General features: G+C 41.3%; 1 protein-coding gene across 50 annotated transcripts in view; it reads left to right on the top strand.

The window, feature by feature from the left end:
- RIMS1 (regulating synaptic membrane exocytosis 1) overlaps positions 1–27088 on the top strand; it is a 606124-nt gene that overhangs the window by 652 nt on the left and 578384 nt on the right. The gene's annotated exons all lie outside the window — the stretch shown is intronic.

Below are 27088 nucleotides of genomic sequence, written 5' to 3' on the forward strand. Positions count from 1 at the left end.
GGCGGAGGCGCCTGCCTGGGGGCCTGGGGCCCCAGAGGCCGGTGCAGGGAGGCGGGTGGGGGGGGGGGGGTGCAGGACAGGTGTCAGACGAGGATGCGCTGAGCCCTGAGCCGAGGAACCTGGGGAGACGATGGCTGGGGACCGAGGTGCAGGAGAGGACTGGGTGTGCGGGGGCCACCCGGGGGTGGGACGTGTGGAAGCTCAGAAGAGCAGATGCCGCCCGAGTGGAAGGAAGGGGCCCCGGAGCCGGAGCAGAGGAGGGGCAGGCGCTAAACAGGCAGGAAGGCGAGGTGGGGAAGAGCTGCCAGAATAGCTCTTCTTGCCTTGGAGTTGTTGAGCAGGTTGGGGTTACCCCAGCCAAGGGTGCCAGCATTGATGCAAGAAAGATGCTTATTTTGAGTGTTCATTTTGCTACTCATTCATCTCGCAGCCCGAGGTTGGGTCTTTTTTTTTTTTTTAGGCAGTTGCCATCTTTGGTAACCTGCCTCCCCAGCTTCTCTTTAACCTTTGATTCAGGGTCTGCTACACAGAAAACCTGTGTGAAGACATTTTCTTCCCTACATGTGATGCCATTGGCAATGCAAAGTTTTTTAACAATGGGAGAAGCTGATGGGCACCCTGGCCTGAATAAAATACAGGTTCCTCCTTACTGGTTTTCAAGGGAGCACCAGGGCCTGCTCCTTCCTGGTGCAAGCCTTACAATAGAGGACTGAATCTTTGCACACATCAGCCCTTCTTTAAATCCCATCAACCAACCCTGCAAGGGACCTCTGTCCAGTGCCCCTTTTAGCTGGGTTTGGGGAGGGGACGGACTGGTGGCTGGAGATGTAGGCATGGGTGACCCTGTCCTGCCACCTGCCTTAGTCTCAGGCCAACCCGCCCTGGGGTGCTGGCCTTCCTGCACCTGCTTCCCATCACTGATGATGAGTAGAGTTGGAGGGGACTTCCCCTAAAGGGGTCTCCCAGTATCGGGCAAAGTTTTCAACTTGGCAGTGAGGGGCTTCAGAGCCCCGATGGAGACGAGCTCCTTGGAGCCCCAAGTTAAGGCCAGAAGGTGTGTCCGGGGGCAGAAGATTTGTGTGAAGAGCCAAAAGGGAGCCTGTTGCATCTGGAGTTAGTGAATAGAGAAGGAGGGATGGCAAAAGGGTGATACCCACTAGAGCTCAGGGCAGCCAGGGCCTCTCCCCGACCCACCCTCCGGAAGGCCTCCAAAAGAGAAGATGCTGCCATAGGAGGGGGGATTTCCTCCTTCTGCCTGGGTGCAGCGGAGGCTGGCAGGAGAGAGCTGGAGGGAGCTGTGTCCCTGACCTGTTGGGTCTCCAGCAGCATGGCTGCAGCCCATATGGGGGAGGGGGGCTTTGAGGACAGCTGTTGGGGCCGATCATAGCACACAGGGAGAAACCCAGTCATCCCTGCCCTTTTATGGTAGACTCCGAGAGGAGCCATTAACTTGGAAGGCCAGAGTTGGCCTGGTTCTATGAAGAGCAGCAGGTTTCTAAATTCCCTGTCCCTTCTTATCCAAAACAAAAAACAAAGACTTTAAGCCTCCCGGCTTGAGGGAGGCAGAACCTCCTTAATCTGCTGTCTGTCCCTGGCGCTGCAGGCTTCCCCTCTTCTGAGACTGGAAGTAATGGATGGTGTCTGCTGGTGCTACTGTCTGTCTGTCTGGTTGTCAGTCCGTCTGTCCTCCCCGGCCGCCACCCCTGCCACCTGTCCCAGACATCTCTCCTGCCGGTCAGGACGCACCGTTTGGCTCCCATTTCTTTTGGTGTTCGCTGCACACAGCAGGTGGACGGAGGCCTCCAGCCGCTGTGGAAAACATGGGAGGCTGCCTGACAGGGTCCGACCGGGAAGGGAGGTGCAGGGCACGCGGGTGGGCGTCACGCCTCTTCATTGGCTGTTTCAGGGCTGGCAAGGAGTGAGGGATTCTAGTGGGGAGGGTGCATCCTGGTAGTGATCAGATCCTACCGGCTTCTATGGACAAATAAAAATGAAAGATGCTGTCCAGCTGCTCACGTGGAAAGCATCGTTCCCGCTGCTGTGCCCGAAACTGCTCTCCCGCACACAGCGCTTCTTTATTGCAGATTCACAAAACGTGATAGGGTGTGATGCTGTCACACCACAGCCTCTGTAACCCGGGGCCTGAGCACTAACTCTGTCAATCAGCCTAATGTCTTGGCCTTCCTTGCCCTGGCAGATTGGGCATGCTTTGGAATCCCAGTTTGCTGCGATGTAAGTCTGCGCTGTTATCAGCTCATTGGTGGAACAGAGCTGTACTTTTTTTCTAGAGGGCACTTTATGTCTTAAAAATAGGATCCTTAGGGGGTATTCAGATGACACACCTATGTGGGAATGTAATGACACACAGTCATGGGTGGTAGCCCTTTCTAAACTTTGCATAAAGATAGATTGGAAAAAAGCAGGAGGCTTTTCACAAGGTTTTGAAACAGTTGTTAAATCAGAGACAAGTTTTTGTGATAATGCGTGGTCATCATAGCACATACCTAAGAAATTGCTCTCACAACAGGTCTTACAAAGCTAAGCTCCTGGTAACAGAGCATTTAGACTTGAAATTCACTTTAGTCATTACTGTAGAGTCATCCCCTTGGGCTCCTTACCTACTGTGTGTACTCGCTGTTCACAATTTGTAAAATCAGATATCAGCAGAGAGAAGAGAGAAAACTGATGGGTGAACATGCCAAAGAAATGTTATACAATATCAATTACAATATATTCATGCAGTTTCATCAGTCTTGATTTTATATTACTGCTTGAATTTTGTCTTGATAATGTCTTTAAATTTTTATAAATAGAAAAGAATAATGAAGCTAGTTTCACCTTAAGATTTCAGAACAGGAATTCTTTGAAATTTGTAAGTAATTTGTCATACAAATAATTTGTTTTGTTGGCAAGGTGCACTGCTTTTAGACACCATTGCCATATAGTAATTACTAGATGTAATTTACTCCTGCAAATAATTTCTAATGGTTTGATTTATTTCCCTGCAAATAGAAGGTCTTTCTTAATCTTAGGATTTCGAGGTGTGTTGGTGTGGGTATGACTATGTGTTCCAGAAGTTTTTTTGGAACCTAACTTCCTCAATGAATACTCCTTGAGGTAACTGTCACCAGACACCAAGAGCCAATATATTACATGGGTTGAAAACTGTGTTATCCTGGGACCTAAATCAAAGAAGATCTCATTAGATCTAAAATCTTATTCCCTTTTTATAAAAGCTTCATAGAGAAAAGAGCTACAGAGTAGTGAGACAAGAGAAAAAAAATATAGAAGCAGAAAATGAAAGTGATTGCTAGAGGCAGGGAATTGAGAATCGTGTCAGAATATTTAATAGAACTACTAACATTTATTGAGCATTTACCTCATATTGGCCATTATCCTAAGTGGTTATTGAAACAAATGCCAAAGAGCTGAACTGTGTTCAAGTTCAATATGTGTGTATTTGGATTTTCCCAAAGAGCTTGTGTAGAAGGTAATCATGTCATCCACAGATCCTTGTCCTGCCCTTAGAGGTTTCCTGTGGTACCTTGAACCGCCTCACAAAACATAGCCCAACCAGGTCCAGACCTTTTATGCTAGGTCCGAGCACAGTTCCCACATGCCACTCTGCCCTTCTACCGAGAAGAAGAAACCTGCGTTTCATCCACCTCTTCTTTAAGTTGGTGCCTGTTCTTCTTTCAGTGTCAGAGAAGGAGTTTGGCAGAAGGTTAGGCTGATTCAGAGGATGAGCTGCTGATTATAGGAGAACCAGGAGCTTCACCCACACTCTTAATAGGGTCTCCCAGTGGAGTGAGGGCAAGGGAATTATCTCCAATTTGAAGGTTATAAAAAGCATAGTGGAAAGTCCATTAAAGTTGGATCAAACATTTGGGGGTTCAAGTTTTAGTTCTGCCACTTACATTGTATAAATGTGGGCAAGAAAATTCATTTGGGATTCTAGGAGGTTCTGTCTTTCTTACGAATCCTGCAATTCATGGTGTGAATTGATTTATAAAGGATATTGAGTTTGGACTTCTCCATCTCTCTTAACAGGGAACCTTGCACCCACTAACTCTTCAAACCTCCGTAACGCCTACTTCCTTTGTGAGAGGAGAGACAAAGGAGGGGGTAGAACCCTTGTACCTTCAGCTTTTTTTTCCTCCTTTTTCTCCTCCAACCAATTATAATATTGTGACTCAAAATTCATCCAGCAGTCTCAATTGGCAACTAGGAAATGAAGGAATGGTAGCAGAGGGCTTCTGGAGTGGAGTGAGGGCAGAGTCCCCAAGAAGGCAGATATCATCTTTTCATGGACATTTGCATAGATTTTTGTATATTATACCCCAGAATACTCTCTCATGTTGCTGAGGCAGGGGTGCATAAGGGGAAAAGTAAATATTAATTTGAGAATGCTGCTAATGCATTCACAGGCCCAAGGTGCTGTGTTAAGTAGAAAAGTCTGGGGGATAAAATGTACCCTTTCACCCAGAGTCTAGTCTCATTCACACCCCTAATTGGATAGGGTTAAATTTAGGGAAGATTGTTCTTGAATTATTGTAGTTTTCTGATTCAACAAAAATCTATCTTAGTAAATATACATACCTAGTACTAGGTCCCAAAATGCTCCTGGAGAAAATTCAGAAAAAGAGAAGCCTTAAAAAATGAAAATGAGGCATTATCAAAGAGAAGAGAGGGTAAGAAACATAACACTTAGTTCACATTTTTGCCAACCTGTCTTGCTTCTCTGGGGCTTCCCTGGTGGCTCAGACAGTAAAGCGTCTGCCTGCAATGCGGGAGACCCAGGTTCAATTCCTGGGTTGGGAAGATCCCCTGGAGAAGGAAATGGCAATCCACTCTAGCACTCTTGCCTGGAAAATCCCATGGACGGAGGAGCCTGATAGACTACAGTCCATGGGCTCCCAAAGAGTCGGACTCGACTGAGCGACTTCACTTTCACTTCACTTGCTTCTCCTTTACCTCTGAGTATTCTGTCTTAACCAGAAGCAAGGGGCACCACTGCTGAAGTAAATAGATTCCTAAATCTGCAGTAGAATGTGGAAACCAGTGTGGACTGCAGGCACCCCTGCTGACTTGAATAGAAACACAGCATCTTGTGAGTGTTACTTGCTCAACTGGTCAGATGAGAAGAAAGGTTTGAGTTCAACCTATGCAGAAAGAGTCAGCTACCTGCAAAGATATCAAATAGCAAAGTCTGCAATAATATTATTGCCCTCTAACATCTGTAATATGCTGGTGAGATTACTGTACCATGGATTGTAAAGCCTGTTGTATGGCATTTCATTCATCTTTATGGACTGTTTTATATTTTTAAGCAGCTTTCTACATATTGTTCTATGATAGGAGCTGGATATTTTAGAACTTGTCCTGGGAGTTGAATTAAGTTGGCCTGAGGCATATGACGATGAAAGTAATAGAACCCAGAACCCACATACATGGACTCCATATCTTTAGTGTTCTTAAAAGTCTTTTCAAAACTGCATCAAGCTGTGGATATCAGGGTTAGTTTCCCTCTTCTGTCGGGGAAGGAACTTAACATTTGGTCATTTGGCTGCATACATTACATATTTTACTCTGCCCCACGCTCATCTCCTGAGAGGGCTATTCTGTGAGTATTCTATTATTACTAGTTTCTGTTAGTGAAATTCCCAGAACTAACTTGGTTCCTTCCTTGCCTTTTAGTATTTGATCCTGGATCCAGAAAATAAACCTAAAAGGAGCAAAAAGATGTCATGTGAACAGTGGCATTTTTCAGCCTTTTCTGAGGACCCCAGTCACACTCCAGGCTCTGGATCTGGCCCACCCCATGTACATCTGGGTTCTCTAATCTGGCTCATTTGCTCACAGAATTCTCGAATCCCTTTGCACTTTCCCACAGTGAGGTTCTCTCTTCTCTCTACTATTGTGATAAATTTTATGTGTTAGGTAGGTTATTTCTAACAAGATATCATGTGATAATAAATTCACCAAATAAGACCATTTTATCTGGTGTTAGGGTTGGGTCAGGCATTGGGCTGTTGGGTAAAGAGAAAATCTTTTGCTTTAGCCAGATGTTGACTAGTTCCTACCACTTAAAAACTGCCATGGCCAGAAAGGAAGGTGAGCATGAGAGAGTGTGACAGAGCAGGGGACTACATTCAACTCAACATTGTCATATTCCATAGGTGTAAACATAGATAAGTTAACTCATCTGTGCCCTGATTTCTTCCTGTGTAAAGTCAAATTGCTAATTTCTGCCTTTCTAACTTATGAGGCTTTAACATGATGGTACAGGCACCCTTAAACTTCCAATTGCTGTACCAAGAAAGGTGGCATTATTAACTTTACTCTGTAAAACTACAGAAGATTCCCAGGAGCACCTTTTCCTGTGATGGCTGCAGCTACTAGAGGTCCTGCTGAGACTGGTCCTTGTGGAAGAATCCATCCATCGTATTGTGCTAGCTGGGTGGTGTGACCAGGGCTGCAGCCTCCAGGGTGCAAATTTGGCAAAGAGATCGAAGGTAAAATGAGTCCAGGGTTTGACCTGAGGTTATTTTTACCTTCCTTCCAGTCTTCTTTCTTTCTCATTAAATAGCTCATAAATGTCTTTGCAGGAAAAGCAATGTGGGCAAAATGATAAAGTTTGAAATGACTAAAAGACAACCCTAATTCAAAAATGAGAAGAGAAATTAGCTTAGGGTCATTCCATCATCTTTTGCTAGAAAAAAAATGGAGAAACAGAGTGATGATTTTAGTGTCACAAGATTTAATTAATTATTCACTGTGAATTAGAATATGGGGCCATTTACTTGCCAAGCAGAAGTTCCTGTTTCATGTCAGTTAAGTGTTGGGTACAGAATAGATTTAAATATGGTATGTGTTGAAGAATTTTTTAAGATTCTGTGGTGGATGTCTTGGGTTTTCTGTATTTATTTTCTTATGCTTTTACATCAGGCTTATGTACATTTATTATGATCTAAGTAAGTGTTCTTTGGATGATGAGAGGGGAATATATTGCAGAATTGACATTAACTTTTAAAAATTTGTTTTGGTGAAGTACAATGTTGTGTTAGTTTTTGTTGTAGAGCAAAGGGATATATTTATATTTATATCAGTAACAGCAAAGTTATTTATATATATATTATTTTTTATATTCTTTTCCATTATGTTTCACTACAAGATATTGTATAGTTCCCTGTGCTGTACAGTAGGACCTTGTTGTCCGTCCATACTGTAGATAATCCTGTATATAGTAGTTTGCGTATGCTAATCCCAAATTCCTAATCCATCCCTTTCTCCCCCGACCCCTGGCAACCACAAATCTGTTCTCTGTGTCTGTGAGAGTGTTTGTGTCTTGTAGATATGCTCATTTGTGTTGGATTTCAGATTCCACATATGAGTGATACCATATGGTATTTCTCTTTCTCTTCCTGATTTATTTCACTTAGTCTGATAAACTCTAGGCCCATCCATGTTGCTGCAAATGACATTATTTCATTCTTCTTTATGGCTAAGTGATATTCCACTGTATATATGTACCACAACTTCTTTATCCATTCCTCCGTCGATGGACATTTAGGTTGCTTCTGTGTTCTGGGTATTGTGAATAATGCTGTAGTGAATATTCAGATGCATATATCTTTTCAAATTATGGTTTTCTCTGGGTATTTGTGGGGCTTCTCTTGTGGCTCAGTGGTAAAGAATCAGCTTGCAGTTCAGGAGAAGCAGATTCAATCCCTGGGTGGGGAGAGTCCCTGAAGAAGAAAATGATGACCCACTCCAGTATTGGTGCTAGGAAAATCCCACAGACATAAAACCCTGGCAGGCTACAGTCCATGGATCACAAAGAGTTGCACACGACTGAACTGAGCACATGTGCACTAGATATGTGCCCAGGAGTGAGGTTCCTGGATCATATGGTAATTCTATGTTTAGTTTTTTTGAGAAATCTCCATACTGTTCTCTAGAGTGGCTGCACCAATTTACACTGCCACCAACAGTGTAGGAGGGTTCCATTTTTTCTCCACATCTTCTCCAGCATTTATCATTTTTAGACCTCTTCATGATGCCCATTCTGACCAGTGCTAGGAGATAACCTCATTGTAGTCTTGATTTGCGTTTCTCTGATAATTAGTGATACTGAGCATCTTTCCACGTGCCTATTGGACATTCACATGTTTTCTTTGGAGAAATGTCTATTTAGGTCTGCAGAATTAGCTTTAGATATTCTTTAATCTGTTGCTAACTTGTGAAAACTTTTCATACACATAAACATTTATTTAACCGTAGAATAAAATATTAAAAAGGAAAGTAGTTATGTGTTGGCTTGCCCATGACAGTATCTGCTGATGCCAATTTCTTCCTTAATTAGAGCTCGTACCTCTTTCTCGCAATTTTGAATTTCAGTCTGAATGATAACTTAAATTATCTCCCTCTTTATAGATTTTTCTTTCCCTGAGCCAAATTATTCATCAGAAAGTCAAGTAATTAACGGTCATAAAATATAGAAGTTAGTAATTATCAATAAGTAACACAGCAAGATGTAGACGTAGAATCTTGAAAATCGTTGTTTGGTAAATGGAAAAGCGTTTGCTGAGAATCAGGTATTATCTTTTATGGATTCTCAGTGAAATGCTACATTTAATGGCAAAGGTGAATTTAAAAGTTCAAAAGACTTTTCAAATAACAGTAACTAGAATGCAACTATATGCAGGACTCTCTCTATGAAGATTTTTCTTTGGGACTTGCAAAGGAGCAGCCTATGGTTTAGAGAAGATATTTAACTAGATTTTAGGAAGAAATATACTGATAATTCCTCTGTATTATATATAGTAAAACAAGATAATTTTATAGAAAATAATTTCATGAAATTTGAAAGCAAATGCTTAATTAGATATTAAAGAACCATAATGAACCAAACATATATGTGTATCTAGTATAAAGTATAACACTTAGCTGATGATTTCCATATTATTTAGTACCATATTTTCTGTATTTCCCACAATTATGCCAGATAATTATCCTCTATTTTTGTACAACAGCACTCAGTTGTGCAACTCTTTGTGACCCCATGGACTATACAGTCCATGATATTCTCCAGGCCAGAATACTGGAGAGGGTAGCCTTTCCCTTCTCCAGGGGATCTTCCCAACCCAGGGATTGAACCCCAGTCTCCCTCATTGCAGGCAGATTCTTTACCAGCTAAGCCACAAGGGAAGCCCAATTATCCTCTGAGAGATGCCATTATATTCAGATAGAGAGGAGATGTGAATTGAAAACCAATTAAGGTATCTATGCTGTCTTGTAAGTGTCTTAACTGCTTAGCTTTTTTTCATAGACTTTGATTCATGATCTGCATATTCACAAATGAGGACTAGTGTAGTAGTGGTTTTTGATGGGGTTTTCTGTCTGTATTTGCTAAACTTTATGTAGTCTAGTCGGAGAAGGCAATGGCACCCCACTCCAGTACTCTTGCCTGGAAAATCCCATGGGCGGAGGAGCCTGGTGGGCTGCAGTCCATGGAGTCACAGAGTCGGACACAACTGAGCGACTTCACTTTCACTTTTCACTTTCATGCATTGGAGAAGGAAATGGCAACCCACTCCAGTGTTCTTGCCTGAGAATCCCAGGGACAGAGGAGCCTGGTAGGAGGCCATCTATGGGGTTGCACAGAGTCGGACACGACTGAAGTGACTTAGCAGCAGCTTAGCAGCAGCATGTAGTCTATTAAATTAGTTCTGACTTATGTTCCTGTACCCAAAGCATTCTTGATGGATATTTGAGAAGTGTTCTTAATTTCAAGCATATCAAGTTATTTATTTATTTATTTTTTTAATATAAGTTATTTTAAAGTTGTAAGTGATGAGTACACAAGGGTCATGTGACACATTTTTCTTGTTTAAATATAGTTCTTAACACACAAGGAGGAGCTCTTTGTTCTGTTTTCAACTTATGGGGTTTATATTTTAGAAAAAATAGACGGTATACGAAATAGCTAAGGAATTCCTAAATCCATGTATCAGGTCTTTTTAAGTATGGAGTGGTATCCCAGGTAGCTCAGACAGTGAAGAATCTGCCTGCAGTGCAGGAGACCTGGGTTTGACCACCGGGTTGGGAAGATCACACGTAGAAGGGCATGGCAACCCACTCCTGTATTCTTGCCTGAGAATTCCATGGGCAGAGGAGCCTGGCAGGATTCCTTTGGGGTCGCACAAAGACGGACTTAACTAAGCGACTCACACACTCACAGGGATCCACATTCAGAAGTTCTATCCAGGTCAGAAAGATTAGTTAGTGTCTTAGTATAAAGAGATGAAAACAAAAGTAAAGTAACCCGATGGCTTTCTTTTTACTTTTCACCCAGTGTAGCAGATTTATCTGCCTTAGCTGTCTCTGTCTTGTAATATATTGAAGCTTAAGTCTTCTTTGCTAACCCTTTTTTTTTCTTCAGAAAAACATGATATATTTTACATCCTGTTATCTGAAATATAGGACTATAGGTATCAGCTGGCTAATATACTTTAGATATTAAATTTTTGGTAAGAGTAAAAATTATAAAGAGATTCTGTTTTGATATTCTTCACGATAGTCATGACAATTGTCACAAAATGTGATTTGGAGAAATAAAATAACATAAAATCTTCCAGTCTTTAGGCTGAATACTTCAATGTACAGACTCTCTGTTCCCTAGGCCAAAAATAGTGACCTAATATATAGCAGCCTGAAGTAAAATCTTGATACCTGTCTTAAAAAGATTGTACCATCTGAGTATTGTTCCAGACATAAGTATTAGAAAGGGATTTCATGGTATTTGGAGCTTCAAAGGTCTGAGCTATAATATTCACTGTATGATAGATAATCAGTCAGGTGACTTTCCAGTCCTGCCTTCTAGAAAGACAGCAAAGTGGAAGATTCCTGGAGGCACAGGTGCAATTTTAAAAAGTCAAAGTCCTAATGGATAAACAACAAGGTCCTACTATACAGCACAGGCAGCTACATTCAACACCCTGTGATAAATCATAATGGAAAAGAGTATGAAAAATAATGTGCGTATATGTATAACTGAATCACATTTCTGTACAGTAGAAATTAACACAACACTGTAAATCAGCTATACTTCAATAGATTTTTTTTTTTTAAGTTAAAAAAGAAAAACATGGTCCTGACCATTGGGGTCAGATATGGTAAGGTAGTACACATCTTAGAAAACATGACATATGTACTTTGGAGAAGGCTAATTAGGTAGCAAGACAAATTGTGCAAAATGAGTGGTGGTTATAAGAGCTGGAGGACTTTTGGAAGCTTCCTCTTGCCCTTCCTTCTATAATTCCATTTGCTTCTGATTTGCCTTCTTCTGTGTGGTTTCTGGTCATGAACTCAGTCACCCTTATGTGTTAATGATCTCAAGTCTATATTACAACACTGAAATTATCTACCAAATCCTGAATTCACATACCTTGCAGCTGCTGCTGCTGCTAAGTCGCTTCAGTCGTATCCGACTCTGTGCGACCCCATAGACGGCAGCCCACGAGGTTCCGCCGTCCCTGGGATTCTCCAGGCAAGAACACTGGAGTGGGTTGCCATTTCCTTCTCCAATGCATGAAAGTGAAAAGTGAAAGTGAAGTCTCTCAGTCGTGTCCGACTCTTAGCGACCCCATGGACTGCAGCCCACCAGGCTCCTCCGTCCGTGGGATTTTCCAGGAAAGAGTACTGGAGTGGGGTGCCATTGCCTTCTCTATCACATACCTTACCACTTGCTAAATTGTCTCCACCTGGATGCCCCATGGGTGCTTCAAACTGAGTGTTATCCTTCATCCATTTCTTGATTTTCTGCATCAGCCCTACAAACACTTGTATGAGTCTTGTCTGTGTGGGTAGATCACCATTGCAACCCCTTACTCACTGTGTTGTCAAATCCTTCAGGTACGATCATCTGACTGTGTACACTGTCACCTCAGCATCAGCCCTGAGAGCAAGGTCGTTCTCATCTATGTCTGTCACATAAGCACAGAGCTTGCCATGGGATAGGTACCTGATTTCTAAACTGTGTGCATGAATGAATGAGCACATCCAGAGGATGTGGGGCAGAGGAGTCATCTAAGGCTGCTGGATAGATTCATAGGGTATGAGTAGGTGGCTGGAGTGGGAAGTTTATTCTAACTAGAAGAATTCTATCAGCATATTCTGAAAGCAAAAAAAATGAGCTGTGTATTTTGACTATTGAGAGAACCATGTTGGCCAGACTTTATGAGAAGAGCATACTGGTTGTTAGATATCACAATGTGAAATTGAAGTAAGATTTTCAGATGATATGTTGTACTCTTAATTTATCATTCATGGCTTTGTGAAGGACAGCATTCTGACAGTGTTTGAATGCCAGTGTCGGAGGATGTAAACAACACATTTTAAAAAGTAATCCTCTAGACAGACAAGCTTAATGGAAACATTTCCTTTGAATTCAAACATTAGTAACTTCAGTGAGCGTTTAAAGCATAATATGGATTCTCTGATTTGATACTTAGAATTAGATCAGATGCTTATGACTGTAAAGTATTGTACTTTTGTAAAGTATTATATTTTTAAATGTTTTCTGGTTAAGTCATCTTCTAAACTTTTTTTAAAATTTGAAATATAGTTGATTTATAATGTGTTGATTTCAGATGTAGAGCAAAGTGATTCAGTTATATGCACATACACACATATGTATTCTTTTTCAGATTCTTTTCCCTTATAGGTTATTATAAAATATTGGCTATAGTCCCTTGTGCTATGTAGTAGTCATTGTTGATGATCAGTTTTATATATATATTTATACAGTAGTGTGTATATGGTAATCCAATCTCCTAATTTATCTCTCCCCTCCTTTGCTCTTTGGTAACCATAATGTTGTTCTATGTCTGTGGGTCCATTTCTGTTTCTTAAATAATTTCATTTGGATTAATTTGTAGATTCCATGTATATTCCATGTAAGTGCTATCATTTAATATTTGTCTTTCTCTTTCTGGTTTACTTAAAATGATAATCTTGATAACCTCTAGGTCCATCTGTGTTGCTGCAAATGGCTTTATTTCATTCTTTTTTATGGCTGAGTAGTATTCCATTATATATGTGAACCACATCTTCTTTACCCATCCTCTTCCAGACTTAAACCCCTCGAAGACAAGTATCTGCTCTTAGTCATTTTCATATTTCCATTGCCTAACCTGTGGCCCATAAACAGTGGGACCTCAGTAAGTGCTGCTTGAGCTGAGCTGCACGCACTTGTTCTTTGACACAACACAGATGGAGTTGAAATGTGAATGGGAGCTTAGAGGCTGCCTTGTCCAGGTCTGGCAAATATTCAGAATGCACAGACAACTTTCTGAAGCTAGAACAGTATTGCCGATAAATGTCAGATGCCTCAAAACCCTTCTGCATGGAGTATCCCAGGCCATCAACTGATGAGAGTTGCAATCAAGATAACACATTTTAGCCACTGAATATTTATTCCAGTTCCACTTTTAATACAAGAAAACTGAAGCCCAGAGGTTGTTTCAACTTTAATTAGTAATTGGCTAGAGAGTTAGGTATAAGACTTGGGGTTTTCTTTCTCCTGGTCCAGTGTTTTTTCTACTGTCACACTCTCTCCCCATGGTTTCATTTTAATGACCATCAAATTCAAATGATTATTTTTTTTCAAATTTGGTTTGTCTGCTCTATATGGTTATATCCTGTTATAGAAAACTCCAAGGAAACCTCTTATTTATTTTGATGATTTTGAATTTGGTTATATTTAATATTACTTATAATAAGTAGGTCATTTACAGGGATCAAGACATACTTTATTTAAAGATTTCATTTTCAGTGGTATTTGTTACAGTTGAATTGAACTGAATTGAATAATTATTAACTGTGATCATTTTATTTTTAATTTTTAATACATCTTGAAAGCGACAATGTTTTCAGTATGCAGTAATTTATTCATGATTCCAAAGAGCTTTTCCTACCATGCATTTGAATTATATACAGATTAAATTCATGTTTTGTTTTATCAGTAGGAAAAACCAGTTGGTCTTTATTCATTCTGAGAACTTTCCTTGGTTCTCTCTCATCTGAAGGTTTGATTTCAGTTAGATGATTGGTCAGGTTTCCCAATTGGTCCTAGTGGTGGAGAATCTGCCCACCCATGTGGAACACTCAAGGGACACAAGTTCAATCCCTGGGTCGGGAAGATCCCCTGGAGAAGGAAATGGTAACCTGTTCCAGTATTCTTGCCTGGAAAATTCCATGGGCAGAGAAGCCTGGTGGGCTACAACCCACGGGCTTGTTAAGAGTCAGACACGACTGAGCAACTGAACACACACACGCAGACTATTGGTCAGTGACCCAAAGAAAGAATCAGTAGGTTAGGGAAGGGGGTGGTATCCTATATATAGATCTGTGAACACTCCCACTCATATATCCATCTGTACTTATACACCTCACACCCACACACCGGAAAACGTATTCTTTCTAGAAAGTCTTTTTTAAGGAGTTTAATTTTATCTCATTTAGAGAATTGGCATGATCTAGACATTCCTCACTTTTTTGCATTACATAGTTTCATTTATTTATTTTTAAATTTTATTTTATTGTGGTAAAAGTCATATAATATAAAACATACTATTTTAACCATATTTCCTGTACAGTTCAGTGGCACTAAGAATATTAATATTATGTACAACTCTCACAATCATCCATCTCTCAAAATTTTCACTTTCCTGAACTGAAACTCTGTCCCTATTAAACAGTGAGTTCCCATTCCCCCTCCCCACCCCCTGAACCCCAGCCCTTGGCACCTCCCAGTGTTCTTTCTGACTCTGTGTATTTGACGATTCTAGGTATCACATGTAAGTGGAATCAACAGTATTTGTCTGCACCTAAGTATATTGGAATGCACTTTAAGGTTATCTTAATATATGTCCTAACAAACAGTTATTCCTTCTTTTTTTCCCCTTGGGCTATACAGTATTTTTGTAGGCACAACCTATCCTGTGAATTTTGCCTCAATGAGCATTCTGGAAGAAGCAGTCCTGTTTCCATATGTGCCTACCCTGGCCATAGTGATTGGACTAAAGATAAAAGATATGATCCAAGTCCAGATGATTCATTGACCAACCAAGAACTAGTAAGGTTCTCTTTCAAAATGAAAATAAGAAACAATCAGGGAGTCAGGAGGGTGAGTGATACCCATTCATTTTTTCTTGGAACAGAAATGGATTGAGCATTTATGATATGCCAGGAATTGTACTGAAATTAATAGAATTATCCAGAGTCCATGCCCTTTGCAGGGGGAGATGTATTTCACTTAAGTCAAATCAAAATTAAATGAGGAATTAATATCTCTGATAAATGCAACACAGGACAATACATGATCCTTTGATAATATAAGCCAGGAATTCTGATTGAGATCAAGCTGGCCAGGAGTGGAAGTGACAGTGAGACTGAACTAAGGTCTGAGGATGAGGAGGAGTTAGTGGGGCAAAAACAGAGAGAGGTACCCAGCCAGTGAGGGAATCAGAGGGTCTCAGGTGGGAGAGGGAGGGGTGATTCTGAAAAAGGGGAAGGAAACCAGTGTCATGGAAGAGCAGAAAGATGGCTTGAGAGGGTCTTGGAGACTAGAAGCCTGACAACGTGAGGTCTTCCAGGTCATGTAATAGAGGTTTATCTTCATCTGAAGAGCCAAAAGACTTTGAGGAGAGAGATGATATAAGCCTATTGGTATAAGATCCATCTGGCTCCAGTATCTAGAAATGATTGGATGGAGCACAGGTGTGTGTAAAGACTTGGGGAGGCTATTGCAGGATTCTAGGTGAGAGGTGATTGGAGAAGGAAATGGCAACCCACTCCAGTGTTCTTGCCTGGAGAATGCCAGGGACGGGGAAGCCTGGTGGGCTGCTGTCTATGGGGTCGCACAGAGTCGGACACGACTGAAGTGACTTAGTAGCAGCAGCAGCAGGTGAGAGATGTTAGAAGCAAGGGCTTCTTGGAAATGGCAAAATGTTAGGACTGGAGAGATTTTGGTATGCCAGAGCCACATTTTTTTTTTCCTTTTAATATCTTGAAAATGGGTTAACTTCTAGCTTGTACCACCAGAAAGGGAGATCCTATATCTTGTCTTGGTCATTTTGCTTCTGCAGGCTGGAGGTTTGGACCTTAGAAGAAAGATGGTTGGAAATGTAAACTCCCAGTGAGTCGTCTCTGCACAGGTGTCAGAGATGCTACAGATGAAGATGAGTGATTAGATCCAGAGCAGGAGAAAACCTAGGAATTAGCCTTAAAGAAACTTTACCTTTCAAAGCAGAAAAGCAACAGTAACCTTGCAAAGGCGGTGTAGAGAAGCAAAGGATAAAACTCTGGAGACATCTTGTTACACCAAACAAAAGGGAAGAGAGAATTTCAAGGAGGATAAGGCACTCTCACTAGGATGCCTAAAATGAAGGAGACTGGCAACATCCCATGCTGAGGAAGGTCATGAGGAAGCAGAACTCTCAGTTACTGTCTGTGAAAGCATAGTATGGTGTACCATCTTAGCAAACTCTTTGGTAATTGCTGTAGAAGTTAAACATGCTTTTATATTATGGTCTAGCAATTATTTATACCATTCATAGAGGTTATAGAAAAGAAATGAAAACATTTATTTGCAAAAATTCTTTTACAAGAATATTTAGATCAGCCTTCTTCATTATAGCGCTAAACTGGAAATAGCCTAGATGTACATCAGCAAAAGAATGAACTAAAAACCTGTGGTATATTCATCCAATGAAATATTATCCAGCAATGGACAGGAGTAAACCACTGGTACATGAACACACATATGAATCTCAGAAGCATCATGCAGAATGAAAAAAGCCAGACACAAATCATACAGACCATAAAATTCCATTTACATGAAGCTCTAGAACACACCAACCTAATTCATGTGTTAGAAACTAGACTGGCATTCAGCTCTGATAGCACAGGTGAGGGGTTGACAGGAAGGGGATAGGGGGCAATTTTATGGAGCGATAGAAATGTTCTTTATTTTGATAAGGGTTTGTATTATATGTGTGTATGTACTTCTCAAGACCAATCAAACTGTACACTTAAGATCTATGCATTTCACTATATGTAAATTATATCTGAATTAATAGAAAAGGAATTCAGCTAAGACAGATAATAGAATTAGAACTGATAAATAGCTATTAGAGTCAGTAACAAGAAATACCACTGTAACTTCATAAAATACACACACATAGCTGACAAATGCATTAATTAGCATGGACAAATCTTTTCAGAACTTTGGGAAGAGGGGCATAAGGTGTAGCAGGGGGTATGGGAGGCAGGTCCAAGGTGGGCCTCCTTTAAATGCTGTTTGAATAGAATATATGCCCATTGGCAGATGAATGGAAAAGGAATTTGTGGTACATATACACAATGGAATATTATTCAGCTATAAAAAAGGAAAGCATTTGAGTCAGTCCTAATGAGGTGGGTGAAGCTAGAGCCTACTATACAGAGTAAAGTAAGTCAGAAATAGAAAGACAAATATCATATGTTAATGCGTGTATATGGCATCTAGAAAGATGGTACTGATGATCGTACGTGCAGGGCAGGAAAGGAGACACAGACACAAAGGACAGACTTTTCAACACAGTGGGGGAAGGAGAGGATGGATGACTTGAGGGGATAGCATTGAAACATGCACTTTAATATGTAAACTAGATAGCAAGTGGGAGTTTGATGTATGAGGCCAGGAACCCACCAGTGCTCTGTGACAACTTAGAGGGCTGGGGTGGGGACAGAGGGAGGCAGGAGGCAGGTTCAGGAGGTTGCAGGTACATGAATGCCTATGGCCGATTCATGTTGATGTGTGTCACAGGCCATCACAATATTGTAAAGTAATTATCCCCCAATTAATTACAAGGTGACAAAAATAAAAATGTTGATGGAAATCATATAGCAAACAAGATGGCTTGAATAAAGGAAGGTATAAGTTTGTGACTGGAAAGATGAGGGACCTTATGTCTGATGGTTTCTGTTTTTCTGGGAAGTAGGATTGGAGTCATCTTCTGAGAATGATGGGAGTTGGAGATTTGAGGGTGAGGAAGAAATTCTGAAATATTTGAGTTGGAAAGCAGGATTGTAGATTTGCAGAAGTATCCAGAGGAAGCCACGTTGGGTCATGTGCAAGAGGAGTCAGTGGTGGGGATAGTTTCAGGTAAAAGGCGTGGCTGCTGAGAGAGGCCTTCTGGCTCCCAAGTGAAGAGACTTTGGTCCTGACCTCTGGGCGGAGTCACAGTGAGGCTGTCTGAACTCTTGGCTGTTCATCTTGATCTTATTTGAGTAGGTTTCTATTTCTTCCAGCCTAAAGAAAGCCATAATTAGGACTTTCTAGTTCTGCTTCTTTCTGCACTAGAGATGCCAGCTATTCTCAAGTCTGCATCTTTAGTTTTCACATTCTGAGAGGATATTTTCAATTCAGTAATGAGTACATATTGGGCTAGCTAAGAAGTTTGTTTGGATTTTTCTGTAACATCTTACAGAAAACCCAAAAAACTGTTTGGTAAACTCAGCATATATACATATGTGTGTGTGTTGGCTTCCCTGGTGGCTCAGACAATCTGCCTGCAATGCAGGAGACTGGGTTCCATCCTTGGGTCAGGAAGATCTTCTGGAGAAGAAAACGGCTATACCCACTTCAGTATTCTTGTCTGGAGAATTATATGGACCAATGCCTGTGAAAAGAAGAGAACTGAAAGGCAAAGGAGAAAAGGAAAGATATACCCATTTGAATGCAGAGTTCCAAAGAACAACATGGAGAGATAAGAAAGCCTTCCTCAGTGATCAATGCAAAAAAATAGAGGAATATAATAGAACGGGAAAGACTACAGATCTCTTCTAGAAAACTAGAGATACCAAGAAAACTAGGGATCATGCAAAGATGGGCACAATAAAGGACAGAAATGGTATGGACCTAACAGAAGCAGAAGATATTAAGAAGAGATGGCAAGAATACACAGAAGAACTATACAAAAAAGGTCTTCATGACCCAGATAACCACGATGGTGTGATGACTCACCTAGAACCAAACATCCTGGAATGCAAAGTCAAGTGGGCCTTAGGAAGCATCACTACAAACAAAGCTAGTGGAGGTGATGGAATTCCAGTTGAGCTATTTCAAATCCTGAAAGATGATGCTGTGACAGTGCTGCACTCAATATGTCAGCAAATTTGGAAAACTCAGCAGTGGCCACAGGACTGGAAAAGGTCAGTTTTTATTCCAATCACTAAGAAAAGAGATGCCAAAGAATGCTCAAACTACCACACAATTGCACTCATCTCACACGCTAGTAAAGTAATGTTCAAAATTCTCGAAGCCAGGCTTCAACAGTACATGAACCGTAAATTTCCAGATGTTCATGCTGAATTTATAAAAAGGAGAGGGACCAGAGATAAAATTGCCAACATCTATTGGATCATTGAAAAAGCAAGAGAGTTCCAGAAAAAAAAACATCTATTTCTGCTTTATTGGCTATGCCAAAGCCTTTGACTGTGTGAATCACAATAAACTGTGGAAAATTCTGAAAGAGATGGGAATACCAGACCACCTGACCTGCCTCCTGAGAAATCTGTATACAGATCAATAAGCAACAGCTAGAACTGGACATGGAAATAGACTGGTTCCAAATCGGGAAAGGAGTATGTCAAGGCTGTGTATTGTCATCCTGCTTATTTAACTTATATGCAGAGTACATCATGAGAAATGCTGGACTGGATGAAGCACAAGCTGGAATTAAGATTTCTGGGAGAAATATCAATAACCTCAGATATGCAGATGACACCACACGTATGGCAGAATGCAAACAACTAAAGAGCCTCTTGATGAAAGTAACAGAGGAGAGTGGTTTAAATCTCAACATTCAAAAAACAAAGATCATGGCAACTGGTCCCATCACTTCATGGCAAATACATGGGTAAAAAAATGGAAACAGTGAGAGATTTTATTTTGTGGGGCTCCAAAATCACTGCAGATGGTGATTGCAGCCATGAAATTAAAAGAAGCTTACTCCTTGGAAGGCAAGTTATGACCAACCCAGATAGCATATTCAAAAGCAGAGATATTACTTTGCCAACAAAGGTCCATCTAGTCAAGGCTATGGCTTCTCCAGGGGTCATGTATGGATGTGAGAGTTGGACTGTGAAGAGGGCCAAGTGTTGAAGAATTGATGCTTTTGAACTGTGGTGTTGGAGAAGACTCTTGAGAATCCCTTGGACTGCAAGGAGATTCAACCAGTCCATTCTAAAAGAAATCATTCCTGAATATTCATTGGAAGGATTGATGCTGAAGCTGAAACTCCAATACTTTGGCCTCCTGATGTGAAGAACTGACTCCTTTGAAAAGACCATGATGCTGGGAAATATTGAAGGTGGAAGGAGAAGGGGAAAACAGAGGATGAGATTGTTGGATGGCATCACTGACTCAATGGACGATACTGAGTAAGCTCCAGGAATTGGTGATGGACAGGGAGGCCTGATGTTCTGCAGTCCATGGGGTCGCAAAGCGTCGGACACGACTGAGTGACTGAACTTAACTGAGGAGCCTCATGGGCTACAGTTCAACTGAGTGACTAACACAACAATAATATATGTGTATGTGTGTGTGTGCTTGTGTATGTGTGTGTGCACATATGCAAACCTTATTTGAAGTCTCCATAAATGAGCACTGTGCTAGCAAAAGACCTTGTCCTCCTCCTCTTCCACATACCTCTCTTAGTTTATGTTCTGTCCTCTCTCTCAGGATGCTCCTGTTTATTTGAGTTGAATGTATTTGGGGACACAGAATAGAGAGTGACATGATTTGCTTCACATCTTTACCGTGAGGGACAGCCTGGGACACACGATGTGATGGGAAAATCTCTGAACACCTTAGTTTGACTTGTTTCCCATCTTTGTGGCTAGAGAGTCATTTAGATTTGCTGTCAGTCAGACTCCCTAGGAACAGACTCTGAGATGGGGATTCTTGTGCAAGAAGTTTATTAGACAGTGCTTTGGGGATTGACATCTGGATAGGAAGGAAAGCAGCAGATTATAAAGAGAGAGAAGCTAGACTGCTGAGCAGGTCCAGTAAGACTCTATCAGCCCCTTGGAGGCAGTAACAATAGTTACAGTATTCTTGCATTGAATGGTCACCAGACTCATGCCGCCCAGGCCATGGGACCTGGCCATTGGAGAGCTGGCTCTGGTTAGCAGAGGACAATTCAAAGAGAGGTTTGCCAGTTAAGAGCATCCCCTGTGTGTGCCCACAATGAATGGGGCATCTGGACAGCTTTGGGCAGCACCACTTCATAGTTTTAGCTGAAAATCAAACTAAGAAATTTGGTGAATTAAATATTTTTTTAACTGCCTGAAAATTTAAGGAAGCCAAATGCTATATATGAAGTCATTAATGAGCTAAACTTATCATTTATGAACAAAATTGAATATTTAAATCAATTTTTGAGACTGTCCAAATTGTACATCTATTTGGGGTTTGACAATATCACCAGAATATTAAATTATAAGTCTGTCCATAGATTGAAAGCAGGAAGAGAAGGGGACAATAGAGAACGGGATGGATGGATGGCATCACCAACTCGATGGACATGAGTTTGAACAAGCTTTGGGAGATGGTGAAGGACAGGGAGGCCTGGCGTGCTGCAGTCCATGGGGTTGCAGAGTTAGATGCAACTGAGTCACTGAGCAACAACAAAATAGAACATTTGAAAATTCCTGAGGCAGTGAATAAGATTTGTAGAGGGTGGTGACTTCACTTGGGAAAGATATCTCTGATTTCTTTCTGCATTTAATTGGAAAGATGAGCCTTCATAAAATCTTAATCTGTATAATATTTCTTCCCACCAGTTTTCCCATAAACAAGACAATTGACCTGGTACTTCAAACAGTATGGAAGATATGCAATTACAGGATTTTTATTCAGTGACAAAACTTTTGGGACAACTATGATACATAGTTTAGCACATGAGACAGCTATGACGCATATGACTCCTCCTATTTAGACCATTCTTCCCCAAATATCCTTACCTCATCCTCTGAAACATGTGCTTCTAAAGCACTAAACTCTGTGGACCCATTATTATCTGTGAAAATAGACAATTAATTGAATTTTAGGGATCTACTCAGGGTTCAGCCTGAATATCCTTATTAAATTAAAAGTGTATATTTGCCAGAAAAAAATGAGCCAAGCAACTTTCCTGGCTTAACATAGTAAAACTTCATTTCTCACGAGTACAGCTCTGTGTGGGTTGAGTGGGCTCTTCTTCCAGAAGGTAGTGACCTCTGGACCACATGGCCACAGCCAGGGAGGGGATGGATAGGTGAGGTTGAATGAACCTGTGTCACTGCTGTCCATGGGCCACTGGCGGGGTCCAGACAGCTGTGAGAGAGGAGAGAAGCTGTGAGAGAGCATGTGGACATTGGATGAGCAATTTAGAATGATTTAAAAGTCAGTGTTTTATTAATTAAGCTACTTGATACAAAAAAGAAATGTTACTTTCCTCAATATAGAATTATTAACCCATTGAAGATAGATGTCAGTATTTAGGCTCATGGAATTGGAGTCAAAGGGGGACTTCAGCATCCAAATCAGAGGTTTCCACACTGTGTCTGGAGGATTTCCCCAGAGTTTGGGGAGTGATAGTGAGCAGAGAAGAGAAAGTTGGTGAACAGGGTCTGAGCACATGGATGCTATAGTGCCATAGCTCCTGCTTTAACCCCAGATCTCGACTTTAGCTTCTTTATAGTTTGCAATTTGGGTATCTTACTAAAAAAAAAAAGAACAGTTTTGCAGCTAAAGGAAATGTCTGAAAACCACTCATCTATTCCAATTCTACTCCTTTCATAGCTGTAGAGGTTTATTCATCCATTTAACCAATATCTCTGTGCACTTGCTATGCAGCAGGTGCCGGTGTGGGTTGTGAGAGCAGGATCCCTGTCCTGCTCAAGAGAACACTCTGGCATGTCCCAGAGAGCGCCAGTGCCCCCAGCATCTAAGTAAGATCTAGAGCCGACTGAAATTACAGTACTCTGTGAACTGAGAATATTTTTAAGACTGCCCAGAAATGACTAGCTCTGCAGTGTCTATATTTCCCATGGAAAATGGCATCTGTCTTGGAGAAATAACACTAAACCCCTTGAAGTTTTTTTTTTTTTTGAGTCCAAAATATGGGCATCATTTGGACTTCTTTTCTTCCTTACTTCTAATATCTAGTTGACCACGGAATTTTCCTCTCAGAGTCCAGCATGCATCCATTGCTGCATGCATGATAAATCGGTTCGGTTGTGTCCAACTTGTGATGCTGTGGATGGTAGCCCATAGCGTAGGCTTCTCTGTGCATGGTATTCTCTAGGCAAGAATACTGGAGTGGGTTGCCATGCTCTCCTCCAGGGGATCTTCCCAAACCAGAGATTGAACCCGCATCTCTTACCTCTCCTGCTTTGACACGAGAGTTCTTTACCACTAGCACCATCTGGGAAGCCCGATGCATCTGTTAGGACCAAGTATTATCATTAACAACTAGCATTTGTACCTGGAGCAGAATGTGCTTGCATGCACACTTCTCGTATGTTCTTACTCTGGTGCTATGAAGTAAGACAATTATTACTACTATTTGTACTTACATTAAATAGAGAAAAAAGTGATTTAAGTCAAGATTACACAGACGAGCAGTGAATGCTCCATGGACTTGGGAAATTAACTTCATTACTATGTGTTATTACAACCAGATACTGAAATACAAATCGTAAGGGAGAGTCTCTCTGATTGTGCACACTTACCCCTCGTTGTGGCAGGAATTATTGTGGGATGCAGAGGAGGGAGAGCTTAAACATGTGAACTTCAGAATCAAAGAGGCCTGGGCGTGCATCCCAGACTCTAGGACCCACTATGTCATCTTGATCAGCCATATTTCCCTCCAAGGTCTTATCTGTGGTACAGAGCTGGTGGAGCAGTAACTAAGAGAGCAACAGTTACGTGATACACTTGGCACAACTCTTCATCCAAGGGCAGCATTAACAACTCAGGCTGTCATAATCAGTATTTATAACAGTGTGAATGTAAATAGTACTGTGCACCCAGCATTCACGTGTCTTTGAGTATAAAGACAGGCGCAACTACACGGTGTGAGCCCTGTTCCAGCTCAGAGGTACAGAACTTGCTGTGTGGATGCTACATAAAGGAATTTTGAATCACAATTGGAGCCTCTTTCTCAAGTGTGCTGAGCCTGAATACCCTATTCATTGATGTGGTTTTAGCACAATTCAGTTACCTGAGCTTTGGGAACACACAGAAGAAGGGGGTGCTTTTTTATCCAACTTGGGTAATATCCTTATTTTAGCAGCAATTTGAAATAGGTTTACCATGCATTATACCAGATTTAACTCTCCCCTTTTGTTGTTTTACTAAGGAAACATTTTGACTCACCTATTTGGTTTATAATCTCAGATGAATGCGTAAGGATTTACATACATAATTCATATGGTTTATATTCAGTGAGACGGACTGAAACTCAAATATCCTATTTCCAACCAGAAATAATCTTTGTACAAGACTTCCTTATTTCAAAAATTAACAGATTTCCACACTGAATCAATGATATTCCTGAGTAAGTACTCACAAGAAATGCTGAATAAAATATAAAAATGTTCTTCAAAAACATTGTTTAAATGAAAGGCAAGAATGAATTTATACTGGTGAATAGTTGGAATAATGCTGACATTTTTATACAAAATTGGAAGTAATGAGAATAAATTTCTGGTGTTTTAAAGAGGCAACTGCATCATAGATCTGTACCTTTGCTGAGACTAAGGTGTAATGAAAAAACTGAAAGATATAATAAAAACATCTAACCATGACTACCAACTTCTAGCTTATAGCAAGTGTCTGTGCATGTGTACAAATCACCACATATATCAAAATGCCTGCTTTTAACTCATGAGAAAATCAAGTGCCCATAATAATGACCTGTGTTTTACTGGTGAAACTCTGGCAAATTGAATATATATTCTACAGCACTTAATGCAAATTTTCCAAAAGATAAAGCTCCTTCTAGATGCTTGCTCCTTGGAAGAAAAGCTATGACAAACCTAGACGGCATATTAAAAAGCAGAGACATTACTTTGCCAGCAAATGTGTATCTAGTCAAAGCTATGGTTTTTCCAGTAGTCATGTATGGATGTGAGAGTTGGACCATAATAAAGGTTGAGCACCAGAGAATTGATGCTTTTGAATGGCAGTGTTAGAGAAGATTCTTGAGAGTCCCTTGGACTGCAAGGAGATCAAACCAGTCAATCCTAAAGAAAATCAGTCCTGAATGTTCATTGGAAGGGCTGATGCTGAAGCTAAAGCTCCAATACTTTTGCCACCTGATGGGAAGAGCTGACTCATTATAAAAGACCCTGATGCTGGGAAAGTCTGAAGGCAGGAGGAGAAGGGGACAACAGAGGATGAGATGTTTGGATGGCATCATCACCTCAATGGCTATGAGTTTGAACAAGCTCTGGGAGATAGTGAAAGACAGGGAGGCCTGGCATGCTTCAGTCCATGAGGTAGCAAAGAGTTGGACACAACTGAGCGACTGATCAAAAACAATAAATACAGTGATGACTTGGGCTTCCCAGGTGGCAAGTGGTAATGAATCTGTCTGCCAGTGAAGGAGACACCAGAGAACCAGGTTCACTCCCTGGGTAGGGAAAATCCCTTGGAGGAAGAAATGGCAACCCAGTATTCTTACCTGGAAAATCCCATGGACAGAGGAGCCTGGTGGGCTGTAGTCCATGGGGTTGCAAAGAGTTGGACACGACTGAGTGACTGAGCACACACACAAAAGATGACTTAAAAGAATCAGTGTAATTCTGAGAATTAATCCTTAATTTTGTTTCCTTCAAATTTGAAATTAAGAGGCTAAGCTGTTTGCCTGTATCCCACCAGCATCGTTAAATCTTTTATGCTGTAGGTCTGTATGCTGCTGCTGCTGCTACTAAGTCACTTCAGTCATGTCTGACTCTGTGCAACCCCATAGACGGCAGCCCACCAGGCTCCCCTGTCCCTGGGATTCTCCAGGCAAGAACACAGGAGTGGGTTGCCATTTCCTTCTCCAATGCAGGAAAGTGAAAAGTGAAAGTGAAGTCACTCAGTCTGTCCGACTCTTCGCGACCCCATGGACTGCAGCCCACCAGGCTCCTCTGCCCATGGGATTTTCCAGGCAAGAGTACTGGAGTGGGGTGCCACTGCCTTCTCCCTTAGGTCTGTATGAGCGGTGGTTAATCTTAAGGTAGATAACTGTATGTCTGTTTAACCTTTGGACTCTTGGTTCTGGTGGGCAGGTTATCTGCCCCTCCCTGTTGACACCCTAAAAGATGGCACTCTTCGGCTTTCAGTTTCTGTTTTTCTTTCTTTAGGGAAGAAATTATGGATAATTTAGGCTGAAATTTAGGGACTTTATCTCCGTCTTCCTTTCTTTGCTCTCTCTTCTCCTCATTACACGAGATGGAAATCTGAGAGCCTCAGTGGGGAATTTTCCCAGAAGGGATAGATGAAATATCCATTCATCTATAATGCCAGTCATTTCCGGGGAGGAGTGATTCTTGTTTGGCCCTTGGGCTCTGCTCTGCTGGGCAAACCCAACTGTTCGAGTGATCCTCCCAGGGCTGAAGGAAGGGAGACTTTTTAGCAGAGAAGCTGTGCAGATAGGAGTGAGCTCCTTCTGGGAGAGTCAGCCTCCTAGGATGAAGTCAGCATCTTGGACTCTATGGGCATGTGGGGTACTTAATTTATTTGTAGGCAGAACAGAAACTGTGGATGAGGCAGAACAACAAATTTAGAAAGGAAGAGGATGTTGTGCTGTCTGCACAGTCATTGTAGAGTTTGGGTACCCCCCTATTATTTTCCCTTCAGTGTGATGTTACAGTATGTTTTGTTCAAGCCTAAATGAACCTTTTATCTGGTAATTAACTTTTTTGCAGTGTTTCTCCTACCACCATATATTTTTGTTTAGAAAATTAAGACCCAGAGCCACAGTCAGTGTTTGTTTTGCAGAGA

The sequence above is a fragment of the Bos indicus x Bos taurus genome, chromosome 9 (assembly GCF_003369695.1).
Source record: "Bos indicus x Bos taurus breed Angus x Brahman F1 hybrid chromosome 9, Bos_hybrid_MaternalHap_v2.0, whole genome shotgun sequence".
NCBI lineage: Eukaryota > Metazoa > Chordata > Mammalia > Artiodactyla > Bovidae > Bos > Bos indicus x Bos taurus.